The sequence below is a fragment of the Haliaeetus leucocephalus genome, unplaced genomic scaffold, assembly GCF_000737465.1.
Source record: "Haliaeetus leucocephalus isolate CR32 unplaced genomic scaffold, Haliaeetus_leucocephalus-4.0 Scaffold484, whole genome shotgun sequence".
NCBI lineage: Eukaryota > Metazoa > Chordata > Aves > Accipitriformes > Accipitridae > Haliaeetus > Haliaeetus leucocephalus.
The window spans coordinates 2,489,077-2,513,280 of record NW_010972920.1 but is presented as its reverse complement, the minus strand read 5'-3'; the positions used below and the strand labels follow the sequence as shown (position 1 = coordinate 2,513,280).

The following is a 24,204-nucleotide window of genomic DNA, read 5'->3' as shown; positions in this document are numbered from 1 at the left end:
AATATAACAGGGCACCCTACTCTGGTCTTGCTGGCATCCTTCCTCAAAGAGCAGGGCAAGGCACAAAAATCCCACTGCAACTATTGCAAGTGAATTTTCCAAAAGACCTAGTCTGAAAGACAGCTGGAAAATTATTTTCTCTCAAAATTTTGCTAAACGATGTGCCTAAGCTTTATGCCTAACACTGCCTACCTGAGTCTTTCCTTTGTGAGAGAGCAATATGCCTACAGTAATTAGTTTTGTACCTTAGGGACATATTATTCATTCCAGTGAAAGAAAGGGTGAAAGAAAAACACAGGCCAGTTTCTCAGCTGAGAGCCTGGTGTCATTCCAGTAGGATCAATGTGATGATTTACATCAGCTAAAGCACTGACCTCTGGAAATCATTCCTACATGCATTATATTTGATGAATTTGATGAATCGGGTAGCTTTTGTGGGAGTGATGGAGGAGGCAAAATTGACCCAGGATCTAAGAAAAAGGTCACATGGCTATTTGGCATCATATGCATTTTTCTTCAGAACTCAGAGGAAAAGGCCATCATATTTTATTTCTGTAGCAGTAATGAATTCTACTTTATTCACACAATTCTTCCCTCTTTTTTTTTTATTTTTTCCCCAGACAGGATGATGCTGTGAGCATGCCCTTTTACTGGCTGTGAACCAGCCCAGACCAGCTGACAGCGGTACTCCATAATTTTCCCTGTTTCCAGCCCTAACGGCATTGCTCCAGTTCCTATCTGCCTATTCAGGGCTCAGTCATTGTCTTCACGTGGGGAAAGAGAAGTCTCAGCATGCTGAAATAAGCTCAAACCAGCTCCTTTTAACTCAAAGAGGGAGTAGGGCCATTTAAATCCCACCCCAGAGTCAGACAGATCTTTTGCCAAGGTCTGGCCTCTCTGTTCTATGAAAGGTCACCTCTTCATAGCTCGGGCATAGCTCCCACTTCTCTTTCTCCCATCAACAGCTAATTCAAAGTCCAGCTGTGGCCTGGAAAAGATAGGGGAGGCATGAAGCGAAGGTGTTATCAGACAGGAAAGAGGTTATTTCCCCTGCTGCTGGGAGAGAAGCAGCTCAGATGAGGAAAATGCTGTCATCTGATGCCGTAGTGCAGATTTGGGATATTGGCCAACTCCCAAGGGCTGTCCTTGGATGACTTTGGCGTCATCTCTCAGTTTCTCCAGGCAGCTAATAATGCTCATCCATCACACTTAAATAGCTAGAACCAAATTCTGCTTCAGTTACGTCAGTGCACAGCAGAAGAAATACTACTGACGTTTCACCGACTCTTTCCAGGTTTACCACAGGACAATTTCAAGAGCAGATTTCCATCCTGATGGTTCATCGTGCCCCTCACAGATGCACCCAGCAGTCTTATTTTTAAAGCCCTTGTTGCGCAACACTTCAAAAAGCCCTCTGCGTCCATTTTAGTGTCATGGCCCATCACCTACAACTATTACTGAAAGTGTCTGCTCTTGTCATGCATCTCCTATGTGTCAGTGGGTATTGCTCAAGCATGAGTATTTTCCTACTGCATTTTTGTCTTGAACTGGTAACATACAAGTTGGTGATCCAAATCCTCCGCTGGAAAACTGTATGCTGTCCCACAGCAGGTTGCTCTGGCGGTGTAATATTTCGGGAGGGTTCAGCAGTGTTTTGCATCACAAAAAATGACTCTCTATAAACCACAGGTCATTGAAAAACCACACTTCACTGCTGCAGGCACTGTACAAAGCCATTGTTAAAGACAGAAAGTATATCATGGCAGAGTTCAAAATTTATTTCACCCTCAACAGCCTCCTGAGTCTCTTCCGGCCTCAGAACAAAAGTGAGACAAAAGATGGTGTGAGTGGGGACCAGAGGTGGAACCAGATTGTAAGCAGAAGCTCCTTGGTCCTCCCGCAGGGCCCCCTCTCTTGAACCATACTGCTTTCCTCACTGCCCAGGAATTAAACTGCACAAAATCACAGTGGAGAAAGGATCAGGCCTGTAATGCGGTTTTACTTTTATTATTTGTTCCTCATCTCTGTTCAGTTCCCACGCAGTTTTTGAAGTATCGATCACCCCATACAAAAAGCTTAAAATGAACAATGGATTCATGGTTAATGAGTTTCAGCAACTCCGTTCAACTCACTTGAGCCCTTGGGGTGAGAAAGTTAAGTGCTACTGTACAAGCTCAAGTGACTGCTCACAATTTCCTTAATATTTCATCTCTTTGTATTTTGTAGTTTGCCTTCTCCTGAGCTAATGTTTATTTTTCCAGAGAGCAGTTATTGTGGTAAACTGGCATCAAACTAGCAGTGTAGGAAATGAGATTTCAGTGCATTCATCTCCTGTATTTCAATACTTCATTCGGGAAGGCAATGTGGACAAAAAAGAGTCAATCTATCTAAAAGCTTTTTTCTCTTTAAGAAGGACAACACCTTGTTGCAAGTACAATGATGAGGTTCCCAGAATCAGGGAACTACTCAACCCCAGAAGCATTTCTGTTTAAACTAAGGAATGGACATTACTGAGAGGCAATGTGAGTTGTAAGATGGTCTTAAAAAGTTGGAAGAGGTGATGTACTTGAGGGTGAGCCTCCTGACGTCAGTGCAATGATACTGATTGACACCAGCTCAAACGTGACACAGCCTGTTCATCCCACCTGAGTCGGATGGAAGTCTGAGCAGTTTTGCTTTTTGTTTTATCTTCTTTTTTTAGCATCATCCTGATCCCTATTCTCTCTTCATTCCCAGGCCCCATTTCTTTCCATTTTTCCTCCTTGATGCTTACTGAGTCTCTCTCATCAGTGATTTTCTATAGCAGGAATTATTTAGATTCCAGCATTTTTTTCAAATGGAAAAGATATCGCATTCCTCTTATTTCAGTGTGAGCACCTCTTGGGCACATCAGCGTCTTCTGGTGTTGTCTGGGTATTTGGACACCAAGATCTCTAGGAACATGATTCTTTTCTGTTTGCTCGTCTTATTCACACCCTTAAGCACATTCTACTTTACCTGCATAAGCAACGTTAGAGAAAATAATGGGATTTCTGAGCTGAGAACAGACTACACCGCATTTGTGTGTTTATAGAACTCTACCATCCAAAACTGTGCAAGAAAGATCTCCTTTTACTTTTGCAGTTGTGGAGAGCAGATGGTTCTTTATGGTTAATATAACTCTCTAAGAATGTTTTCTATTCTAATCTTGCTGACTAATCTTTCTTCTTCTAAAGTTTTAATCTTGCTTAAGGAATAAATGCATGATATTGTGTTAGAAAAGCCAATCAACTGCTCAGGCTCTAGCTGGGAAGCAATGTGAGTTCCCCTTTGTACAAGCTCTTCTCAAATGTGATTGTTTCCCCAGTGTCAAATTCCATGGATTTTAGCAGCTGAATGGGTACAAAATTTGACATGGTCAGAAACGTGTGCTTATAAAAACTTATTATCGTTGAATAGCTGGTGCATTCTTGGTGCACTCATGTGCAAACTACACTGAGATAGCTGGCTGGCATCACCTCTGGGCCTCATTAGCACACATACACACAGATCCCAGAGAGATCTGGCTTGCGCTCCCATCCTCCTCTCAAATACCGTTCTGACTGTTCCCATGTTTCACGTGGGGAGGAGACGCATGAGGCCGGCGCGGAGCAAGCCAGCATCCTGCATACAACAGCTGTCCTCAGTTAACCTTAGAGCTGGCCAAGTCAGTGAAACTCCATGATTCCTCAGCCAAGGCAAACCCTGGGGAGTTAGGCAGCCCTTGAGGGCAGTAACTCATGTGCCAGGAATTACAGCCACCTCGGTATTTAACTGAGGACAAGGTTGAGCAGAAACACCAAGTCTGATGACCTTCCAGCTGACATTGATGTGGGCTGCTAGAGGGGTATGTTGAGCACCTGCACCCAGGTAGCTCCCACTCCAATAGCATGCTCCACCAGGCTGATAAAAACCAGCAACATGTAGTTAGATGCCAAACACAAAGTGCACAGTGCAGCCAGAGACAGAGCTATGTCGCTGAGGTGTGGGTCATGCAAAACTGAGCAAAGAATGGCAAAAACAAGTGAAAAAGTGTCAGTTGTCTAACCTTCGGTCTCTGCAATGGGAGAGCTACAGGCCTGTTTGGGCTAGGCATGTCTGCGTCACTCTAACACATGCATATGGCGCCAATGCAAATGGAGCCTACACGAGTAAACCTAGCACAAACTCAACAGCTTACGCTGGCACAGAAGTACTAGGCTGGCGTATATACACCAGCTTTAAGAAAAGCTGCTTCACTCTTGCAAGCTGCTCTACTGACAAGGCCTTACACTACCAAAACCTCTTTCCCTGGATTAGTGCTACCCCTAGATTTAGAGACAAATCTGATAAGTTATTTAGAATAGTTGAAATAACAAGGTTTTGGCAGCTGGGGTTGTGGGGAGAGTTTAAGCACTAATGTCGAGCGCACAGTGTCTCCTTCTTGGCCTTATCCAGTTCTTCACAACCTTCTGCTTAGAGCCGAGCTTTCTAGCTCAGGCAGTGGAAACATCTGTTCTCCCATGGAGGTCCCGTCACCAGTCCTGGGAATGATGGTCATCACAGCAGAGTAACCTCACAGTACTGTTTTTCCCTGCCTCTCTCCACTGCAGTATTCATGGGCAAAGGGCCACAGTGTCCCCTCTGGGTGGAAAGACAGCATGTGTGAGAGCTTTGGAGTATTAATAAATAACAGCAGTAGCCAACAGGGAACTTGAGGGAGAAAGATTTTTAATTTAAGAGTCCTACAGCTAATGACCAGGGAAACCTCCCTGGACACTAAGTGTTCCTCCAAATCCAGTTCTCATCTACTTTGCTTTAAAGACTGCTCATCTACTTTTCTAATGCCTATGTGACTTAGGTGATTAAATCCCATTTGTGATATGTTAGTAGTGTGAACGTTTTACAAACACATACTGATTCTGATAAGATATTCATTAAAAAGAAAACAGCCTGAAGTTCACTATTTTTAAAACAGAAAGGTTCAGTTTTTCAGTTTAAATTAAAATTTCATTATCTGATTTTAGTAGTTGAAGTTATTTCTGGGAATTGTCAAATCTAAAACTGTTACTGAAACGAACCATCTGGATCAAGTGCAAGTATTTTTTTAACATCCAGTGACCTGAAAATCCATTTTTCACTCAGCTCCAGTTACCAATAATAATAAAGAAAGAGAAATATCTTTCTCCCCTACCTTCCCTGCAGATTTTTGGCAGCACTATTTACTGGCAATGCAATATCGAGACAGGATAGGTGTTACATCTGGCCAGCGTTTTACAGCCAGCCAAGGAGAGCCTCAGATGACTATGCTACAGAAATAATTTTGTGGACATGTATCAGATAGAGAAGGGCTGCTAAAAATGCCTTTCATACAGAAGGAAGCAGAATAAGAGCACAGTTGTTTTGCAGTCTTGTGTTTGCTTGATCTTTCCCAAGCATGTCTTGACAATGCCACGCTGTTTACAGTCAAAAGATATAGATAGCTGGGTATAAGATAGTCTATCTTTATCTTCCTCACTCAGGATATAGGAAGAAAAGAGAACAAGACACACATATCTTTGCTCCAGTATGTGCCCAGGAGATGCACTCTGGGGAGTCAGAAATGTAAAAGGCAACCACCTTTAGGTATGATAACACTAAGGTATGAAGACTGTAGTGTAGGCCTTTGCTAGCATTTATTTCCCCATGCAGCATCAAAATCAGTGTTGACTTCATATAGATGAGAGAACGTGGAAAATTTATTTTCATAAGTAATCTTCCTTTTTCCACACCTGTGGTTCATCTAAGACTTCACACAATAGATACTATGGCAGTAAGAAACATAAGAAATCCCAGAGAAAGTTGACTAGACTCATCAGTTTGGATCAGAAAAAGAGGTTATACAATAACATCAACTCTATTCAACTCACCAAACAGCCAAAAATGCCAACACACGAAGACTGAAAGCACATCAATCCTGTATTTAGGTGACAATGCACTTTTGGGATGTGTAACATCATTTTGTACATCCCCCCACCTATCGCACTCCTCTCCATCAGAGACTGTCACAGTATCCAAAAATGCATGTACTCATTTGTGCCATTGCTCAGTGTTCTTTTCAGAGATGTTTTCCTGGGTACACTTGAAGGGAAAATTGCAAGCCACTGCTGCTTGGTAAAAGACAAAAATAAATATCTTGTGCATTAAGTGCTGAGTCTCTAAACAGGGGTTTGGTGCATGGATCTCTGCCAGGAGGTATTCAATTGCAAACATGTCTAAGGATTAGAGGAGGTGACACTGACCGTTTGGCATCAAACAAGCCATTTCCAGTCCTTGGCTTGCAATGTGTACATCAACCAGAGGGGATAATGGCTGGTGGTGTAGAATGTTTTTCTAAGCAGCACACAGCACATATACAGCCCAAATGTAAATCACTAAATATTTATCCTGTGAATATTATTATTTACCAGTAATATCGGATCATGAGGCCAGTACTCATGTGGAGATGTCTTTTCATTTAAACAACATGCCACGCAGAAGAGCTCAGACTGCCTTTTTCAGAATCAGTGGTAATTGAAAAATATTAAAAGTTAGTTTGTCCGTAATGTGAGTGGTACCTCAACTTCACAAGTGCAAGAATAACAAAGGATTCATTCACCTGCATCCCTGCCCTGCTGACCAACACTTGCTTGATTCATATTACTCCATAGGCTGCAGCGGATCAAAGGGCCCATAAAACATTTGTTGTTATCCATTGTAAAACTGTGTCAGTAGCCAAGGATGAAATGAATCGGTATTTCTTGTAAGCAGAAATAGGAAGCTCTTAGAGAAAAAAAATAGCAGTTTGTATGAAAGTAACCTGCAGTTCTGAACGACTGTGTTTTGGGATTCTTCTGCTGACATCTCTCACGCTGGAACAACACTAGCAACGCCACATTTTTGCAGTATTGCTTTTCCCGACTGCCGCTCCCTCTTCTATTAGTAATTTTACGCAGCCTTTAGCCACAGCCCTTGTGTCTCATCACCAGCCAGTATCTGAGTGCTTATTATGGCCTCACTGCAATGCCATGCTCAGAGGAGATATGGAGAGCTGTAAAAAGAGCAGAATACCGTCACGTGCTCATGCACTGTGCCAGCTCTTGATGCGTTTATGACCGTGTTTGAGAACTGCTGATCTGAGACATGCTTCCTCTAGTTCCTGTCTCGGCAACTACTACTGCTCAGACTATACAGCACAGGGTGATTCCGATCTATCCTTATTGCTCCTACACACAAGAGGAAAAAACAGTAACAGCGCAAATTGGTGCATACCATTTTATACCCCTATAAAAGATGCGTTTTGAAGCATCACAATTGCATTAGAAATATGAAATGCACAGGAATAATATCCAGGGATATTACCACATCTATTCCTTCATGAAAATTCTACCTCACTACCTAAATTCTCCTAGGAGCTTAATATATCCCTTGTACTAATAGGAAAAGGTCTTAAAGGAGGATTCTGGCACATTTCAGCTCCATTTCACCAGAAGGCAAAAGGTCAAAATAAGCCACAAAGATAATAAGGAATGTCATTCATACGTTGTATGAAGTCTAAATTGCTCCACATTCAAGCAGAGCTTTATTTTGTAAGAAAGACATATTTTGACAAGAGTGGGGCATCGTTATTTAGCTATAGTGTGATTCTGAGTGGCAAGAACAAGGCTGCTTCCACATGCAGGTTAAATGCAGTAAATGGTGTTGATTCCTAAAAGGCAGGGCAGGAAGAACAATTTAAAAGGGTTGAAACTTTTAACTTCAACATTTTTAAAGCACAATATTTCTGTTTTGTTTTCAGTTATTATTTTCATTTCAAAGTTCACCTGCATTTATTTTACAGGGTTGAACAAAATGTTTCAGTTCAACACAAACCCCTAATTTTTTTTCTATTCTTTTTGTCTTGCCGCAACGTTGGTTTAGGGTCCACAAGAACTAGTCTCTTTACACAGGTCACCAATCCAAGAATATTTCATAGTTCTGGGTTCTTCAAGCTTTCCATGTATTAAAAATTAGTTTTCACACCGTGGTCAATATGCTGCAGCTAAATAAAACCTGTAAATCCAAGTGAACAACCAAACTCCTGACACCGCTTGTTCCAAACGTACACCTCCTCCTACGCTCCCCCCAACCCAGCAACATGCATATATACCGATATACAAAAAGATAAAAGGAATTTCAAAGTCCCCAGGCCAATAGAATTCTTCCTCTGGTCTCTCCCAACCAGGGTCTTTGGGTTTCTAGCATTTTTCCTCCTGGCTTCTGTTGGTTTTGGCAAGAGCAGTAGTACCACTAAGAACTTACAGACCCTCTGTTCTATTCCAAAACCAATTTAGCTAACTTAAACCAGAAAAAAAACCACCCAAACCCCACACCTCCTTGCCAGTTGGAATTTCCACTAGTGCCTGAGGGACAGAGGAAACCAGCGAGCACACTACAACCCAGCAGGAAATATTTCTGACCATGATTAATTCTTCCTTTAGCAGTGCAACAGAATCTTTGCAGATCTTTGTGGATCCTTGGAAGAGCTCCATTTACTACTCTCCAGGCCATATTTTGCTGTGAAAACCTTATTACATAACAGAAGCATTAACAGATTCAGAGTAAAATAAGAAAAGATGTATTATCCTAAAGATTTGGAGAACGGGGGGGGGGGGAAGTTAAGAAAGGCACACACAGTTTTCCTTTCATTCCATGTGATTATGTTGTGATAATGCCCTCTACAGACCTGTCCATCACTTGCGGACTCAGGTCAGAGAAGCTCTCTGACCCAACCAGCTGGGTGACACAAGCCAAACAATGACAAATTCAGCTTCAGTTGATCTTGCCAGAAGGATCTCAGAGTTGCCTGTTGAGCAGCTATGAGACAACCACACTTTCCTTTTGTCCATCTTCTTTTTTTCCCTTTTTTTTTCTTTTTTTTTTTTTTTTTTTTTTTTGTGGATAGAGAGTTTGCAGGGATATACGCAGAGTTTGGAAAGGCACAGTCTCTCATGTGCAGAGAGGTGTCTTTCTAACTTTGGCTTCCTTACCTAGCTCCCACATTACCAGCTTTTAGAATATGTATTCATTCATACCTTGAAATACTTCCTTAGGAAATACTTCAAACCCCTACTCTGGTACAATAAACTTGCCTTGCAGATTTCTATGTATCGCTACTGAAGATGGCCAATGATACCCGACAGCTGCAAGGAGCCTCGCAACACTGGCACTCAGATTCCATTGCCGCTGGAGTCATTTGTGGCTTTTAGGTCATTTGCGAATGCCATGGCCACAGGCATGACGAAAGATAATGCTTTTAGCGGAAATGGCAGGATACTACTACCATTTACAAATGACCCTAAAGAAAAGCAGACTCTCTCTTGAGTGCTGAAGACTCAGGAACTAACCAAAGACATTTGACTGAGTATTCTGCTTGGTCTACAACTGGTCACCAAAAGTACAAGGGCAGACTACAACCCCCTGGGAATTATAAAGAGGGCTTAAAACTGAGATGGCTGGATGCACCAGTTGTATGTTGTCACCATCAAAATGTCGTAAGCGTATTATACAAGCATTGAATTTTTGTATTTACTCCCTTCCCCCTAACTCTCACATCTCTATGTTCTGTGCTAATGGCTAGTTCTCTCTCAATGTCTATAAACCACTGATTTAACCCAAGAGAAGAGTATGCAATTGGTGTTCAGGGACCCCTCCAAATCCGGTTATGTATTACCTTTCAGTTCTATATTCCAGCATATATTCCGACTCAGCTCAAAAGCATGAATTTTTTTCATCCTGGTACTTTATGGGATTACAAACTATAGGCACCCTCAGCTGACATACACACACATATATATATATACACATATATATGTATGTATATAAATACAACCATTTCACTGCAGGCACTGCCGTCTGCTACCAAAGCATCTCACAACAGCTACCTGCAACCCTTAGCTGCTCTAGAGCAAAAAAAAATTAAGATGATGGTACTGGTGTTGGTATGCAATTTATCCCAAACAGAAATTGGCTCATGGGATCACTTTTTTTTTCTAGTAAAACATGCCACCGACTGACCTTCTATAATATCTCATCACCAAAGCCAGAACTGGCTGCCAGAGCAGCGCTATCACACCCTCTCCACCTCAAACTCTGATGGGTCAGTGATTCAGCACTGACTCAGAGTGAGCAGGGCTACGGACTGAACCACTTTGTGTCATTTCTCATTGCGTTTCAAAGTCTCCCATCCAAGGAGTGACACAGTCCAACCTGTTAAGCTAACGAGAGCTGACAAGATCACAGCACGAGAATAATAAAACATATAGAACAATAGATGCTCACCCTGGTTCTCTTCAGCTCCAACCAGCAGAGGAACTTTTTGTTTTAGCAGCTGATGAGATACATAAGAAGTTGTAGAGACACAGGGTAACTCAAGCACACTTACTTTTGTTTCTGCTTATTCCTTTCTCCTAACCTCCAACTTCTATTGATGCGCTAGTGGCTCACTCTCTATCAATCTCCATTAAACATTGATATAAGCTATAGAAAGATCATGTCATTGGTAGACAGGGAAACCTCTCAATGCAATTCATTATTAACATCTGATGACTGATTAAATAACAGCCAGTCTTAAGGGAAGCACAGATTAAGGTTATCCCTAGACATTTTTCTGTATACCACCAGTTTCTAAGAAAACCATTATATGTACAAGTTTCTCAACTCATACAGTAAGTAGCACAGTCCCCCTACAGTCTTGCTGCATTTCAACACTGGCCACAGGGAAATATGAGACTGAAGCACCTCTAGTTCCTGCGTCTGATGTTTCCAGTTTGCTACTGCAAAGGACTGGGCTGCATCTTAGTCCTAGTCTTAATGTAGGTCATGAAGAGAAGTCAGACTGCAGTTGACTCCCTAGCTTTACTGAAAACACTGTAGAAAAACAAAGTTATGATATGCCAGGGAAGAGGGAAGAGTGATTTTTAGATCTACCCCTTAGCGAACAGGTGAAGACATAGGTGCTATCTTGTAGGCCAACATCTGTTGCTAAATTAGAGACAGACTTGGGAAGAAGCGCAAGGACTGCTTTTCCCAAAGTAGAAGGAACTGTTAATAAATTGGAAATACAAAGTTTTCTGGCAAGCAGGACTGGGGAGGTGTATCACTGTGAGTGGCCCCTGCAGAACAGCACAGAGGGGTGCACGGGTCCCTGGGCCAAACCCAATTGCCATCGACTAAAGCAGGAGTGGGAGAGGGCCTTGAGCTGGAAAAAGTGGCTGCTTTGCACTTTTAGGCAAGGATAGGCGTGGATACCCGCCTCCCCCAGTGTCTGTGGCTGTCTTTCTGGGCTGATAAAAAGGGTAAGTTGCCCCTGATGAAGCTGTGATGGAAACCTAATCCTCTACAACAATAGCCCAGTGCTAAGAAGCATCCATGGGTCCGGGCATGAGAGAATGCAGGGACCCCTTCTAAGGGCATTTGTTTCTACATCAGTCTTTTGTCGTGTCTTTCCCCCTCACCCACCTTCCCTGCTTGGTTATTCCAGCATTAGTTTGCACAGGCTGTTTGCAGAGACAGAACAACAACAGAGGTCTACTTGGAAAGCCAGCAGAAACCTCTTAGCTTGAAATCAGAAATGTGCAGAATCCCAAAAGAACAAAAATGTTTGAACTTGCCTCCCCAAAAGTGTTGTATTCATTGACTTGCAAGCAGGGGGAACAGCAGTAGTAATTTAACCTAGGGAAGAGTGCCAACAACTTATTTAATTGCAGAGTTTGTGCCAACAACACCACAATACAACTATTAATACAAGTCTGCAGTACAAGACTAATTCTACTAACCTTTTGCTGTTGCCTTATAGTCAGGTCAGTGGCTGCATCCCTTCTGTGCTGACACTATTCAACAAACACTGGCAACTGCTTTTAAGCAAACATGAAGTGGAGCAAGGCAGGAGGGAGGGGAATGTGATCATTGATAAAATGAAGATTCCCCCCACGACCCCACCCCTCTCTGTCTAAATGTTTTGCATTTCTTTCTCCATCTCAAGCCTCTCTCTTGAAACTGGAAATGCGTCTTGCCATGTATTTGCTCCTGGAAAGCAGCCAGATCTTTGGTCCAAATTCCATCAGCTCATTTCCCAGTTTCTATGAGACTGCATTTGAGAAATGTGGATCTCTCTCAGGCCACTGGCAAGATTGGTCATCAATCAATGTATAAAAACATGAGGTCTGACATTAGAGACCAAACCACTCTTCTAAATGAAGCATTCATTTAAATAATGCATATTTTTACAGAAAAATAAAAAAATAGCAATAATGGATCCAGCACTACTGCAAGTTTTCAAGGACATGATTATTGTAGCGATTATGTGCCATAGTAAACATATTAAAATCCAACATTAAATAACGCATAAACACCAAGCAACATCATTCTTATATGAGGTAGTAAATTCACCACTGCATTTGCAAGCTCACTCTTGCTTCACTCTTCACCCATTGCCATATTAAGGGTTTTATATTTACATCTTCTGACGGTATCATAACTATAAATTCCGAATGCTCAGAAGCAGTTTTTTTATTACACTCATAAACAGCATAAAAGGGTCATAGTTTTCAACTGTGATATGCTGGCACTACCATCATAGAAAAAATAAATACTGATTACAAGCTAAACAGAAAACCAAGAAAAATACTTCTGTATGACTACAGTTAATGGTGTTTATCAGGAAGTCAGTAGTTCTCTATAGGTGTTAGGAAGTTTCTGCAACATATTGTGGACTGTATGCTCTTACAATTCTGAAATAAACACCTCTTGCCACAACATGTATCTTCTTCAGAGATCCCAGAAACCCTTCTGGCCTCCTTCTGCCCCATGAAACTGTTACCACTTTTTGAAATGGCTCTGTTGCTCATTTCTTTGGCAAATATTTCCGTAATACTTTTATCTCCATTTTTATGTGAACTAACATTTGATGTTTATCCATGCCTTTAAAAGGAAAAAAGTAATGAAAACTCTTACAAGTAATGGCAAATGTGAAGATCTGGCATATTTTCAAAAACTTGCCTTCAATAAAAAGGTGAAAAACCTCTAACAGTGCTAACAAAAACTGACCCCACTGACAATACAAACCAATTCCCCAAAGACTTCAGCATCACAAATTGTACCTCTGTGTGTCAAGTCATGTTGAGAAAATGACCCACCATTGATAAAACCGGTATCTCTTCTATCTCTGTTGGCTGGTGTTTAAAACATTTTAACTGCTGATATGGACAGGACAAAACTGCTTACAGCATCATTGCAGAATGTGTGACTGAATCCCAGTAGAACATGGAGCTATGACATTCGTCAGCCAAACTCGTCATTCATCTGTGCGTCAGAAAATCCCCATTCTTGAGTGAGAATAGGGAATGGCTTTCAGGCAGGCAGATTATCTGGAGAGGTCTGTGGGAACTGCAAAACATTGCACCTGCCTGAAAAATGGCACCAACTCAGCACAAGACGTTTCCAGAGGGGAAAGTTAATATATGGGAGGAATGCACATAAATCCTGTTATTTCTTAATGGGATTTGGGAGCTTATTTCTCACCCTGTGCTTTGAAATGTATCCCACAGCCTATTCTATTAATGAATTTAAGCACAGTGATTTTCTTATCAGCAGGAATCATTCTTCACTGGGGGTTGAATTTTTTTTTTTTTGCTGGGATTTTTTAATGCAAGTGTGAAAAATTAATATTATGCTTGAATACCAGTTAGGATGTTAACAAGCTGTGTCCTGGATAAGCTGGTCTTGTCTCTTCCTGTTGTCCTTTTCGTAATTTCAATTGACCAAGAAACCTGGAATCATTTATTTGTTTGAGTTTTTTGAAGTTCATGGCAAAGTAACAAGAGTTGTGGAAATAGATTCAGGCAGTGTCTGGCTGAAAATGGGAAGACCAGAACTCCATTTCCAGCTCAGCCATGTGAATGAATCTACACAAGCCTTGTCTTACTTAAAGCAAACTTAGGACATTTAGGAAGATGTTTTTTCGCTCGGAGTGCTAAGTGTGATGCAGAGACACAGACTGTATTTCCACAGGGGAAAGATGCTTCCAGGCATTGACCTGAGTCTCTTTAAAGACCTAGGGTTCTGGCAAGTCCATCTGAAGTATACAGTCCAGACCTCCCTCAGAAACAAGGATCTAGTAAGTGAGCCAAACCTGAGGGTTTTAAGTAAGTGGACCTACAAAGAAGGCAGGAACCCTTTGGGTGAGACAAACACAGATATGGCAGCCTATGTGAGATGAGATTATAAAGAAAAGGAGAAACATATTTAGTGCACTTAAAATCTACACTTCCTAAATAATATTCATCTGACACACAGCAATGACCGATACCCTGCTCCAGCCAAGGCAAGTTTTCAGGGAACCTCCAAATATCTAGCAACCCTTGCTCCATCACTGGTGTGTGATAGTCGAGGCTACCCCAGGGTCTGATTTCCATATCTCACGTGTACAAAGCAAGCTTGGTCCTGTTCAGCACCCATGTCGGCAGGCATTCATAATGCAGACCAAACTGTTGACTTCACAGAAAGAAATCCAAGATGTGAGGTTGATGTGGCTGGGTGCTAGGCAGCCAGAGGATGCCAAATCTTCCTGCAGACAAGCTAGTCCTGATGCTGAATTTTATTTTCCTATTATTCCTGTTCCAAGCATCAGGGCAGGAAAAGAAAGCCTCTCCTATGCAGGATCAGAAACGCAGCCTGAAGACTCCAGAATGGTGGCAGAACGCCCACCTGTTTCTGTTGTTCAGGCTCAAAGGCAAAGTCTACTCTCTCAAATCTCAAGCGGGGAAGAGATTTGCCACCTGGGCTGATGGATACCACCAACACATTTCAGGTTTTCTGACACTGCTGTGGGATGCTCTCTGCTGCCACCAGATGGTGATCCACGCAGGGCTTTGGAAATACACAAGTAAGTGACAAAGGGTTTTTGGTGTAGCAGTCTATTTTTAAAGGCCTCTGGGCATTTTTTCTTTGACTACCAATGTTTGTTGACAAGCAAATTACAGTTCATCACATTTTCACCTTCAAAGATCCCTACCAGAGTCTGAGTAGTTCACACACAATAGATCCATGCTGGATTCGTGCTCCACAGTTTTGAGCTTCATCAGAAGATCCTGAAGGCAAATACTAATGACATTTGAGACGAGATTAGCTCAGCTGCAGCTCTATTATCGATGATGTTTTTTCTTCCTATGCCTTGGGCTCCCAAGAAGCGTGGGAAAAGTTGAACGTAGTAGAATCTATTTTGCACAAACACTGATTTAAAGAGTGCATTCTCTAGTTCTCCTTCTAGGATCACTGTACATCTTAACTCTGGTTATACCTGCTACAGCCAAGCAGACAAGGATACATGGCATTTTTCTGCCTAATCTCTTTCGTGGAAGCTAAAGCCAGGGCAGGATTTACGAAGGCTCCATTTATTGACACTAAGGATTACACGTTGTGTTTAATCACACAGCATCCCTCTCTGTCCAAGAACCTGAGAAGAAAATATTTCTTCCTTTACTCCTTTTTGTGAATCTGAAGGACATTAAACTGCATATGGTCCTCCGTAACTCATGTGGTTGCAATGCAGTGGTGGAGACCTGATCCTTCAGACTAGCTATCTCTGCATTTAGACCAAAACTTCACAGCTTGGGTTGATCTCTCGTAAGAGAGCAACTCTAAAGCATGACTGGTCAACTGGAGACAGACACCTGTCAGTCATTGTCCCCAGCCCTTGTCAGCTTAAAGGTATGACTTTTTTCAAGGGTAACTTCCTTCCACATGCACATTCATAAAAGTCAAATCACTGAGTTTTCTGTGCACCTTAGGATTCATCTGTACTGATCTTTGTTAATAAGGACAACCAAGGTATTCCCAGTAGATGGGCTCATTGTGATGCATCACAGACCAACTGGCACTACCCGTTCAGACAGCCTATCTGCAGTCTGAAAAGCTCCTACTGACTTTGCTGGTGCAGCAGCAATGCCCAGCAAGCCACTGTTCACGTCAGTCAGTCTGTTTGTCTGCAATTGCTAATTCAGTGCTGTGGAAGTGAACAGAAGTCTTTTTGTGCTAGAGAACGATCTGCAGCCTAATGGAGGGGGCTGACAATAGAAGCCTTTTCATCAAGCAGCTCCCTAGCTTTAAGAAAAGGTAGACGATCCTGTCCCTTGTGCTGGCATCAACAGTCCTTCCTGAGACCCTAATCTGAGCCCTGAGAAACAACGAAGAGTGGTGAGGAACTGCCCCTCCGCCTTCTGAAATAATCACAGCAACAGTTCCTTTCTGCTTCTCTGAAAGCAAAGGTCTGCATCATCCAGATTTGCTTGATGTCTGGGATCAGGCATCTGCCTTGTGTGTTGCCACAGTCTAGCAACAAAAGTCAGATGTGCAGGCAGATGATTTTGCACAATGAACCCGTTAGCTCATCAGCAAACAGAGCACACCTTTCTCCAGTGCCAAACCTAAAAGAAGTACTTGAGGGCAGGGAGAGGGGAATGAGGAAGAAATAATTTCTGTTGACCAGGCTGGTTTGGTCCTTGATCTTTTTACCACAACCCAGACAGGATGCCAGTCAGTGCAGGTCTGTACTTCTTTTTGCTCACAGGAGCACCTTTTCACCTGCCTTTGGACTGAGACCAAGCACAAGCAATTACATTAGGGTTTAGTCCTAGACAAATTACTGCCCACTTACTGTTCACTTACTGCTTTCCCCAGTGAATACAAGAAGTGAAGGAATAATGAATATGCCAACCCTCCATGCCCTGTAATCTGATGTAGTTAAATAGTAAGAGATCAGCACTCAGGCGATTCTTATATACCATTCTTGTTCTGTTCTTACACAGGAAGAAATAACATTTCTAAGGACCTGCCATACTATACACAACATCCATATCTATGGCCTTAAAGGCATATCCAGTGCAGACAATGCTTTGCAAGAAGGCATGAGTGTAACAATGGCTTTGAAATTGAAACCTTCATCAGCCCATTCGCAGTACATTGGAAGATAAGTCATGAAAAGGGGTATTTTTTTTTAAACATTAACAACACAGAGGCCCCAAGCAATTCTTCAGCAGTGAGGAGAAAAATAAAGTCCATATCTAACCAGACAAGAACAACTGTGGAAACTTTCAAAGAAAAAATAATTAAAAAAAAAATAATCACAGAACAAGTCACCATGCCACTAGCTCAGTTTCACATCCTCATGCCCAGGCCAATAAGTCTATCGTGACTCTGCCAACTTCAGACAAGCCTCTCTAATGCGAGCACTGGCTGTCTTCTTTGTGCTTGCAGCCCTGCAAAAAGGTTAACGGTTTCTAAATTGCCATTTGTCACACACACAGATATGGGGAACGGATGCAAAGAAACTTTGCTTGTCAGTGCATAACATAATTTAACTTTGTTTATGGGGTCTCCGGGCATTTGAGTGGGGAAAGCAATGGGCTACTGGTACTGACGTAATGGAAGAACACTGATTCTGAGTGTTTTGATCAGTGGCAGAGACAGGGATATCTGTCTGTGGGCCAGCTGGGGTCCAGAACGGCTTTTTGGGTTTCGTTTTGTCAAGAACGGTGGAACGATTCTCATTACATGTCACTAACTGCTCTATGAGCTCATTCAAGTGAGGTGAACAAGGCATCGTAACCAAAAATATTAGAGAAGTAGCACAGGCATGGGAGCCTCGTGGAAAACAGCCTGATCCAGCTCCTGGAAGCACCGACTGCTAAGGGGCTATTCATTTCATCAGAAGTTGGATCAGGCTCCTAACAAGGTTTAAACACCTTACAAGAATTCAAGATTATTTCTCAGGCTCTGTCCCAAACTATTCCTATTATTATTAAACTTTTATTGCTTCCTACATCCCTGCTGAGAGGTAAACCTCAGAGTTTGTGTCATGCTTCTGGCATGAGGTCCCTGTAAATGACCTACCCTTTTGAGTTAAGGGAACCGATGAACTACAGCACAGCATGTGAAAAGTGTTCCCACATAGCTACTATCTGAGAAAGAACGCTTTAGATGCTTTAATTCCTAGGCAAGAGAAACAACTCTTTTGTTAGTATCATCAACATGGAGCTGAAAATAAAAGGGCATTTCAGAGGCCTACAACAGCTAAAACTATTCCAAGTGTTTGTGTGTAGCAATGAGAAACAGACTGCAGAAATAGATTGCCTGGCACCAAAATGGTTGAGACTGATTAACATTAATTACCTTAAATTAAAAATTCTTGCAGGAAATTGAGAGGGAATGAACTCTTCTGTTACCAGTTTGCCTTTACTGCCTAGAACAGCCAGGGCTTTCATTGTTGCAATATTGATCTTACAGCTCAGGATGAGCCAAAAAATTAATATGGAAATGGAAATGGAAATCTGGGTTTGCTTCTGGGTATTATCATGGTTTTGACACCAAAGAAAATCAGATTCCAGTTAAATATTCAGTATCACCTGCAATCACTTTTGCATTTCTCATGAAATTTCTAGTTCCAGGTGAAGAAACCACTTGTTTAATGAGATTTCCACTGTGAGTAAATCTCCCCAAATATGGGCCAAAATTTCATCGTTCTAAATTACTACACAGGTACAATAAAAAAAAAGGAAGTTGAACTATATGACCCAAGATCTGAAAACAGAGAAGTGGAGATCACTACAGGGGATTTGACTTCCTCTGTTTCTGAAGTATTAGTGGCACATTTATGATACCAAGTTACCTTTTAAACACCAATGGACAGAAGAAGAAAACTGTAATGTTTTTTAAAAAAGAAAGTAATTAAAAACTTGAGAACCTTCTTGCCAAAGGAGTATTTGATAACCATGAGTAGCACATTTTCTGGAGATGTAGTCTGGATTCTTTCAGGTCCACAAACTTGCAAAGCTCTCTCAGCTGGGAAAAACTAGCATAACACGCTCATTCTAGAGAGGCACTTTACCTCTGTCACCAACCTCTTTTTCCTCTTCACCTCTGCAAGACATTTATTTATTTGAAAACACAGGGAGAAACTGTGAACAGTTTCAAGTAAAGAATTTGATTGACAGCCATTCTCTAAGCTCATATAAATGAGAAATTCTTCCCCAGGAAGAATGTTAAGACTCTAGCTCCCTTCAAACTCTCACCTACACATTTCACTGACAACATGTTTCATATCACAGAATCAATACAAAAGGGAAAATACATTTTGTTAATTTGCAGCCTATGATTCATCTTTTTGCACACTGTCCCACTGCTAACCAGTGACATTCTGGTGCTAATTTAGGTACAGATTTTTGGATGTTCCCTTGAGGTGCAGCGGAAAAGGAACATGCAACTGACTACTTTTTGACCATTCTTCCATTCCTTTCCTTCTGGTACAACAAAAGCTAGTGCTGGGAAGATTCCATAAGGCTTATTTCTGAGGATCCATCACAAGTTTGTGCTTTGGAGGTAGACCAGGAATACTACGCACAATACTAAAGTGCTGTGGCCCAACAGGCAGCTCCAGAAGACAAAGGGAACTTCCTTATGTTCCCAAGACTGATAAGTGCTGCTCTAGGACAGACAACATCCTGAGTTTTCATTTTGCTGACACACTGTTAGCATTTCCAAATTTCTTTCCATTGAAAATCAGTATGTTCTTTTAAATGTCTTATACAGCCAGAATCATAACATGTTACAATTCTACAGCCTTCATGTGATCAGTTATATATAGTCAGTCCAGAAACAAGATAGAAAAAATTTCACTAGAGGGAATGTCAAAGCAACTTCCTATGTGGAGAGGGGAAAATGTGGGTCAGATGATGTAATAAATTTGTTTATTGTCTGCCCTCACCTCCAGCAAAATACATTACTAAGAGACCTGTGTTGAGGACTTTGAATTAGCTGTCATAAACTGCTTCAGTATAGGTTTGTCTTTCCACAGGAAAAAAAGAACAGCGATAGCATAAAAAGGTCATCTGTTTTAACTACCTAAATTCATGTTAGCTGCAAAACCCACATTTCTGACAAGTTGATTTAGACTTGGTTGCATGATGTGCTGAGCATCATGGCTGATTCAGCAGAGCATTTACTAGTGTGTTTAACCATAAGTTTGCCTATCTGTGCACTCAACCACACACACACTGAGAAATCAGCCTGTCTTGTTGCACAGAAGCACAGCAATACATCTATATAGCAAGGTGACTTTTACTGAAAGGCGGTAGATAACTTGTTCTTATTGTGAAGGTGATAATCAGATCTCTAAAACAGCACTTTCTACCAGCTGAGAATATAGGTCTGGTTTTTGCAACTTGCACTCCCAGCTGTTGCTCCCACTGCTTTTGGGTCATTTCTTGGCATATTATTGGTGGAAAAATCTGTCTTTTCAAAGAACTGCACACGGCTGTGAGAACCAGTTTTCGTGCATCTGGGCCTTTTGTTAATTCACTCGTTTTTAATTTCTATCACAGCCTTTGGTCTGAAGCTGAGACGGGCCAATACTTGTGGGTCCCACATGAGCATCAGTTCCTGATGGCTAGAAAGAACTATTGCATTCAAACAGATTTGCTGTCCGTCTAGTATTCTGTAACAATACATTAGTGTTACTTTGATTGTTTTAAGTCATGTTGCAAGCTTTCATGGGTAGCAGCTTAAATATTTGCTGAAATCTACATTTTTATTTACACTAAGGCCATTTAACACCACTCTGTCAACGCAAACAGACAGTTAAGTGGACATAAATATAATGTATTTGCCAAAACAGAATAGGGAGCCAAAACAGAAATAAAACTCCTACCTTAATTATGAATAATCAAAAATGAAAAACTGACATCCATATTTTCTGATATTTATAGGTAATATTATTTAGAACTGTTATTGGATCATTCCTAGTGCATACCTGCATGAGTAGTGTGGTCTTTAATGGTCCCTTCCAACCCAAACCATTCTATGATTCAATTAAGTACTCTTGTGCAAGTACAGAATTTAACCTGTAACGTGATTCAGTTTATCATTTCTCCACAGTTCTTCATTACTTCACAGTATAATCAGAAGAATACTGAACTAGGTAAATGACTAATATGCAATTAATTCTGAAGAGCACATAGTGAATTCAAACACAAGAATTTCTCAGCTGAAACTGGAAACGAGGAAACAGCTATAGGTGCTGCATGAATTCCAGAAAGCACAGCTTTCACATGCAAGCCATTCTCCAGCTCTGCATCACCGATGCATGAGCAAAACAACGAAATGCTAACAGTGATAGCACAAACCAAGCAGTAGCTACAAGTTCAAAAAAAAAAAAATCCAACAAAAAAACCCCACCACATTTTTGCAGTGTTGTTTCACAGAAGGCAGGCACAAGTCATACAGCTCCCAGTGGCACTTTGCACACTCCAGGCATGTTTGACATTAAGGGGCCTGGTTGTTGTGGAAACCAAATCCCATAGATTAATTCATGTTCAGCAGCCAGAGCCATCTCTCTTCCTCTCTGCTTCCCTGCCCCCAATTAAAAAAAAAGGTAGCGCTTTTTACATCACAGAAGAATGTCAAAGCAAAAAGAAACTTTTTCCTCACAAATGCAGAACACTACCAATAAAACTGAACAACGTGACTGAAGTGTTAGTGCCTCACGTTTATAAAATGAAAAAATATAACACCATTTCAGTGAGGCTAGTTTTGCTTTATGTGGCTATGCCAAATTATCTCCAAGAAGGTCCTGCAAGAAAGGTGATTATGTGAAATTTCTAAAATCCCTTTATGATGAAAGAACCTTTATGGAAGTCCCTGTTTTCTCCTTTCAACATGTAGATGCACTAATTACCAATAATTTATTTCAGATGAACTATTCAAGTGACTGACAGTCTTCATGTGAATGTGTTCACACAGTGAGTTGCAGGATTTGAGTAACATTGATTCTGAGTATCAGCATTTTCTTTTAGCCGACATTGGTTCTGATCCTTTGAATTTCCCACATATGTCCCAGTTTACAGGAGGGAGTAAGATTAGACATAAGTACATACATGCACCTAGCAGCTTGCTATATAAACACATACTATAACATGCAGAATGTACCAGACAGGTGACACAGAAGAGAAATACAGTTAACAGCCACTGCAGGTAAAATTGCAGAATTACCTAAATCCTATTTTCAAAACAGTTTTAGGGCCACAGGTCAAACATATTTTAGATATTCATAGATTCAATTTGATGCTTTTGAAAATCCCTTGTCTTCAGTATCTGCATCTTAAGGTACCTGGGTACTTTTAATAGCCCAGTTCTGATGAGAATGAGGAACTCTTTCTCCCATTTTCTTTCCCTCAAAATATCCTTGCAAGCTATACTACTTGTTGCCTGTTGACAATATTCAATCATGAATAATTAAAATGATAAAAACCATACCATACTTACTAGCTGTTTAGTAAGTAGACAGTACATAGGGTGAGAAAACCGCTAATATAGCATAATATGTACACACACCAAATAGGTACAAGTATTTGTTATTCTCTTTACACACACACACACACACACACACACACTTCTGTTTAGCCAACATCACATCATGTGACTTAAAGCACTTACTTTCTTTTCTCTTCAGAAGAGGTGGTGATGGGTTACTGAACATGCTCAGATATGCTATGACTTTGTGACACAAGATCACCTCACGAGAGTCCCCTACTCACTCCCTTTCATAGTAGTGAAATAAATAGAGCTAATTTCTGCAAGCCAAGATACTTCCTGTGGGACAAAAACTGCACTTTGATAGTTAAACAATGGTGAGAGCTCTCATGTGTTTCTCAAATATGTAGCTCCTGAGCAAATCTACTGATTTGAATAGGTACTCAACAGCTTTCAAAACCAAGCCAAATACAGTGTCAAATATAACATTTCAGTGTTATTTTACAACTCTTGCCCTTTAAGTCGGACACCAGTCCTAACTTGTTTGCATTTCATTTAAAATAAGAAAAATACCTTTGAGATGATTAATGGCTCCCCATGCTCCAGTCCGCCTTTCAGTGTGAATCCCCATGGAGCGCCTCCTTGAAGCAATGCCTCCAGGTAGATATATCTTCCTTTATGGGTAATGCTGGACTCTGAAGAAGATATGCTGGTGTTAATATTGTCTAACATCCTCAGCTGTCCTATCGCATACTCAGTCAAATATAAAACCCACTCAGGCAATCACAGAACCGTGAAGCTGGAAATTAAACTCCAGAAGTCCACTACAAGTCATCCCTGAATACGTGAAATAAGAAAAGGCTGAGACAGAAAATTTTTCTTCAGCACTGGAGTCCAAGGTGATGGGTTAAAAACATTTCCGAATAACGTTTCGCATGCTGTTTCTCCTTCAGAATTGCGTAGTTTTAGTGGTGTTTCAACACTGTGCTTTCCCCATTCCCAGGTATTCTGGGCATGATAGCTTTGTAAAGATTTCTCCTCCTGTCTTCAGTATATCAAACTTGTGCTTTTAGAAATAGGAGCAAAAAAAGAAAAAAAAAAGTTTATAGATTTAAAAGCCCCTGGCCAGCAAATTGCCAAAATCCAAACGAATGCTTCATTTGTGATTGATTATCAGTCTTTTCTTCCTTTCTGCATGCGATTTACCATTACAATGGCCTTTTTGCCTCAGCCCACTGCACTAAAAGAATGGAAGCGTCTTCTCCCTCTCGGCTCTCAGTTACTCTGTCCACTTCACAATTTCTGACTTGTCAGGAAAAAAAAAAAAAAAAAGGCTGGGGGAGGAGAAGAGAGAACGTCCACTCCTAAAACTATTTAGAGGGGTTTAAAATGTGAAAAAACTCCCTACTTATTGGATTAAAAGTGCAAAAAAGTCTATCAGGAAAACTGGAGAAGCAGGTGAAATTAATCCTTGGGAAAAATGTTAAGACGATAGCTGAGCCCTTTTCATTTTCTGTGCTCTCCTCGATGATCTGCCAAAGCTGCAGCAGCTACTGCTGCTATGAGGGAGAATGAGGAAGTGAGAGAGAGAGAGAGAGAGATGGATTAAGGCAAGTAAGGCAGTGCTGCCCAATTGTGCACATCAAGCATGCAATTACAAAATGCAGTGTGCAAAAGCTGGGGCTCACCCTTTTATTATGCCCCCGGAAACCACCATCTTTCTATTGTACTTGCCAAGGAATTGTAACAATCCAAACTGCCAGTTGCTGAAAATACAATGGACCTGTTCCAAATCAGCACAGTGGAGCACTGCTAATAATTCTGCTCTCATAAAGTGCTTTTCCTCCG

At 41.2% G+C, this 24,204-nt stretch overlaps 1 protein-coding gene across 1 annotated transcript in view; it reads right to left on the bottom strand.

Moving 5' to 3' along the window:
• SHROOM3 (shroom family member 3) overlaps window positions 1–22,992 on the bottom strand; it is a 153,210-nt gene extending 130,218 nt beyond the window's left edge. The window contains exon 1 of the mRNA XM_010575507.1: window positions 22,930–22,992. The gene's annotated coding sequence lies outside the window, so the exon portion shown is untranslated. The remainder of the gene's footprint in view (window positions 1–22,929) is intronic.
• Window positions 22,993–24,204: the final 1,212 nt, after the last annotated feature.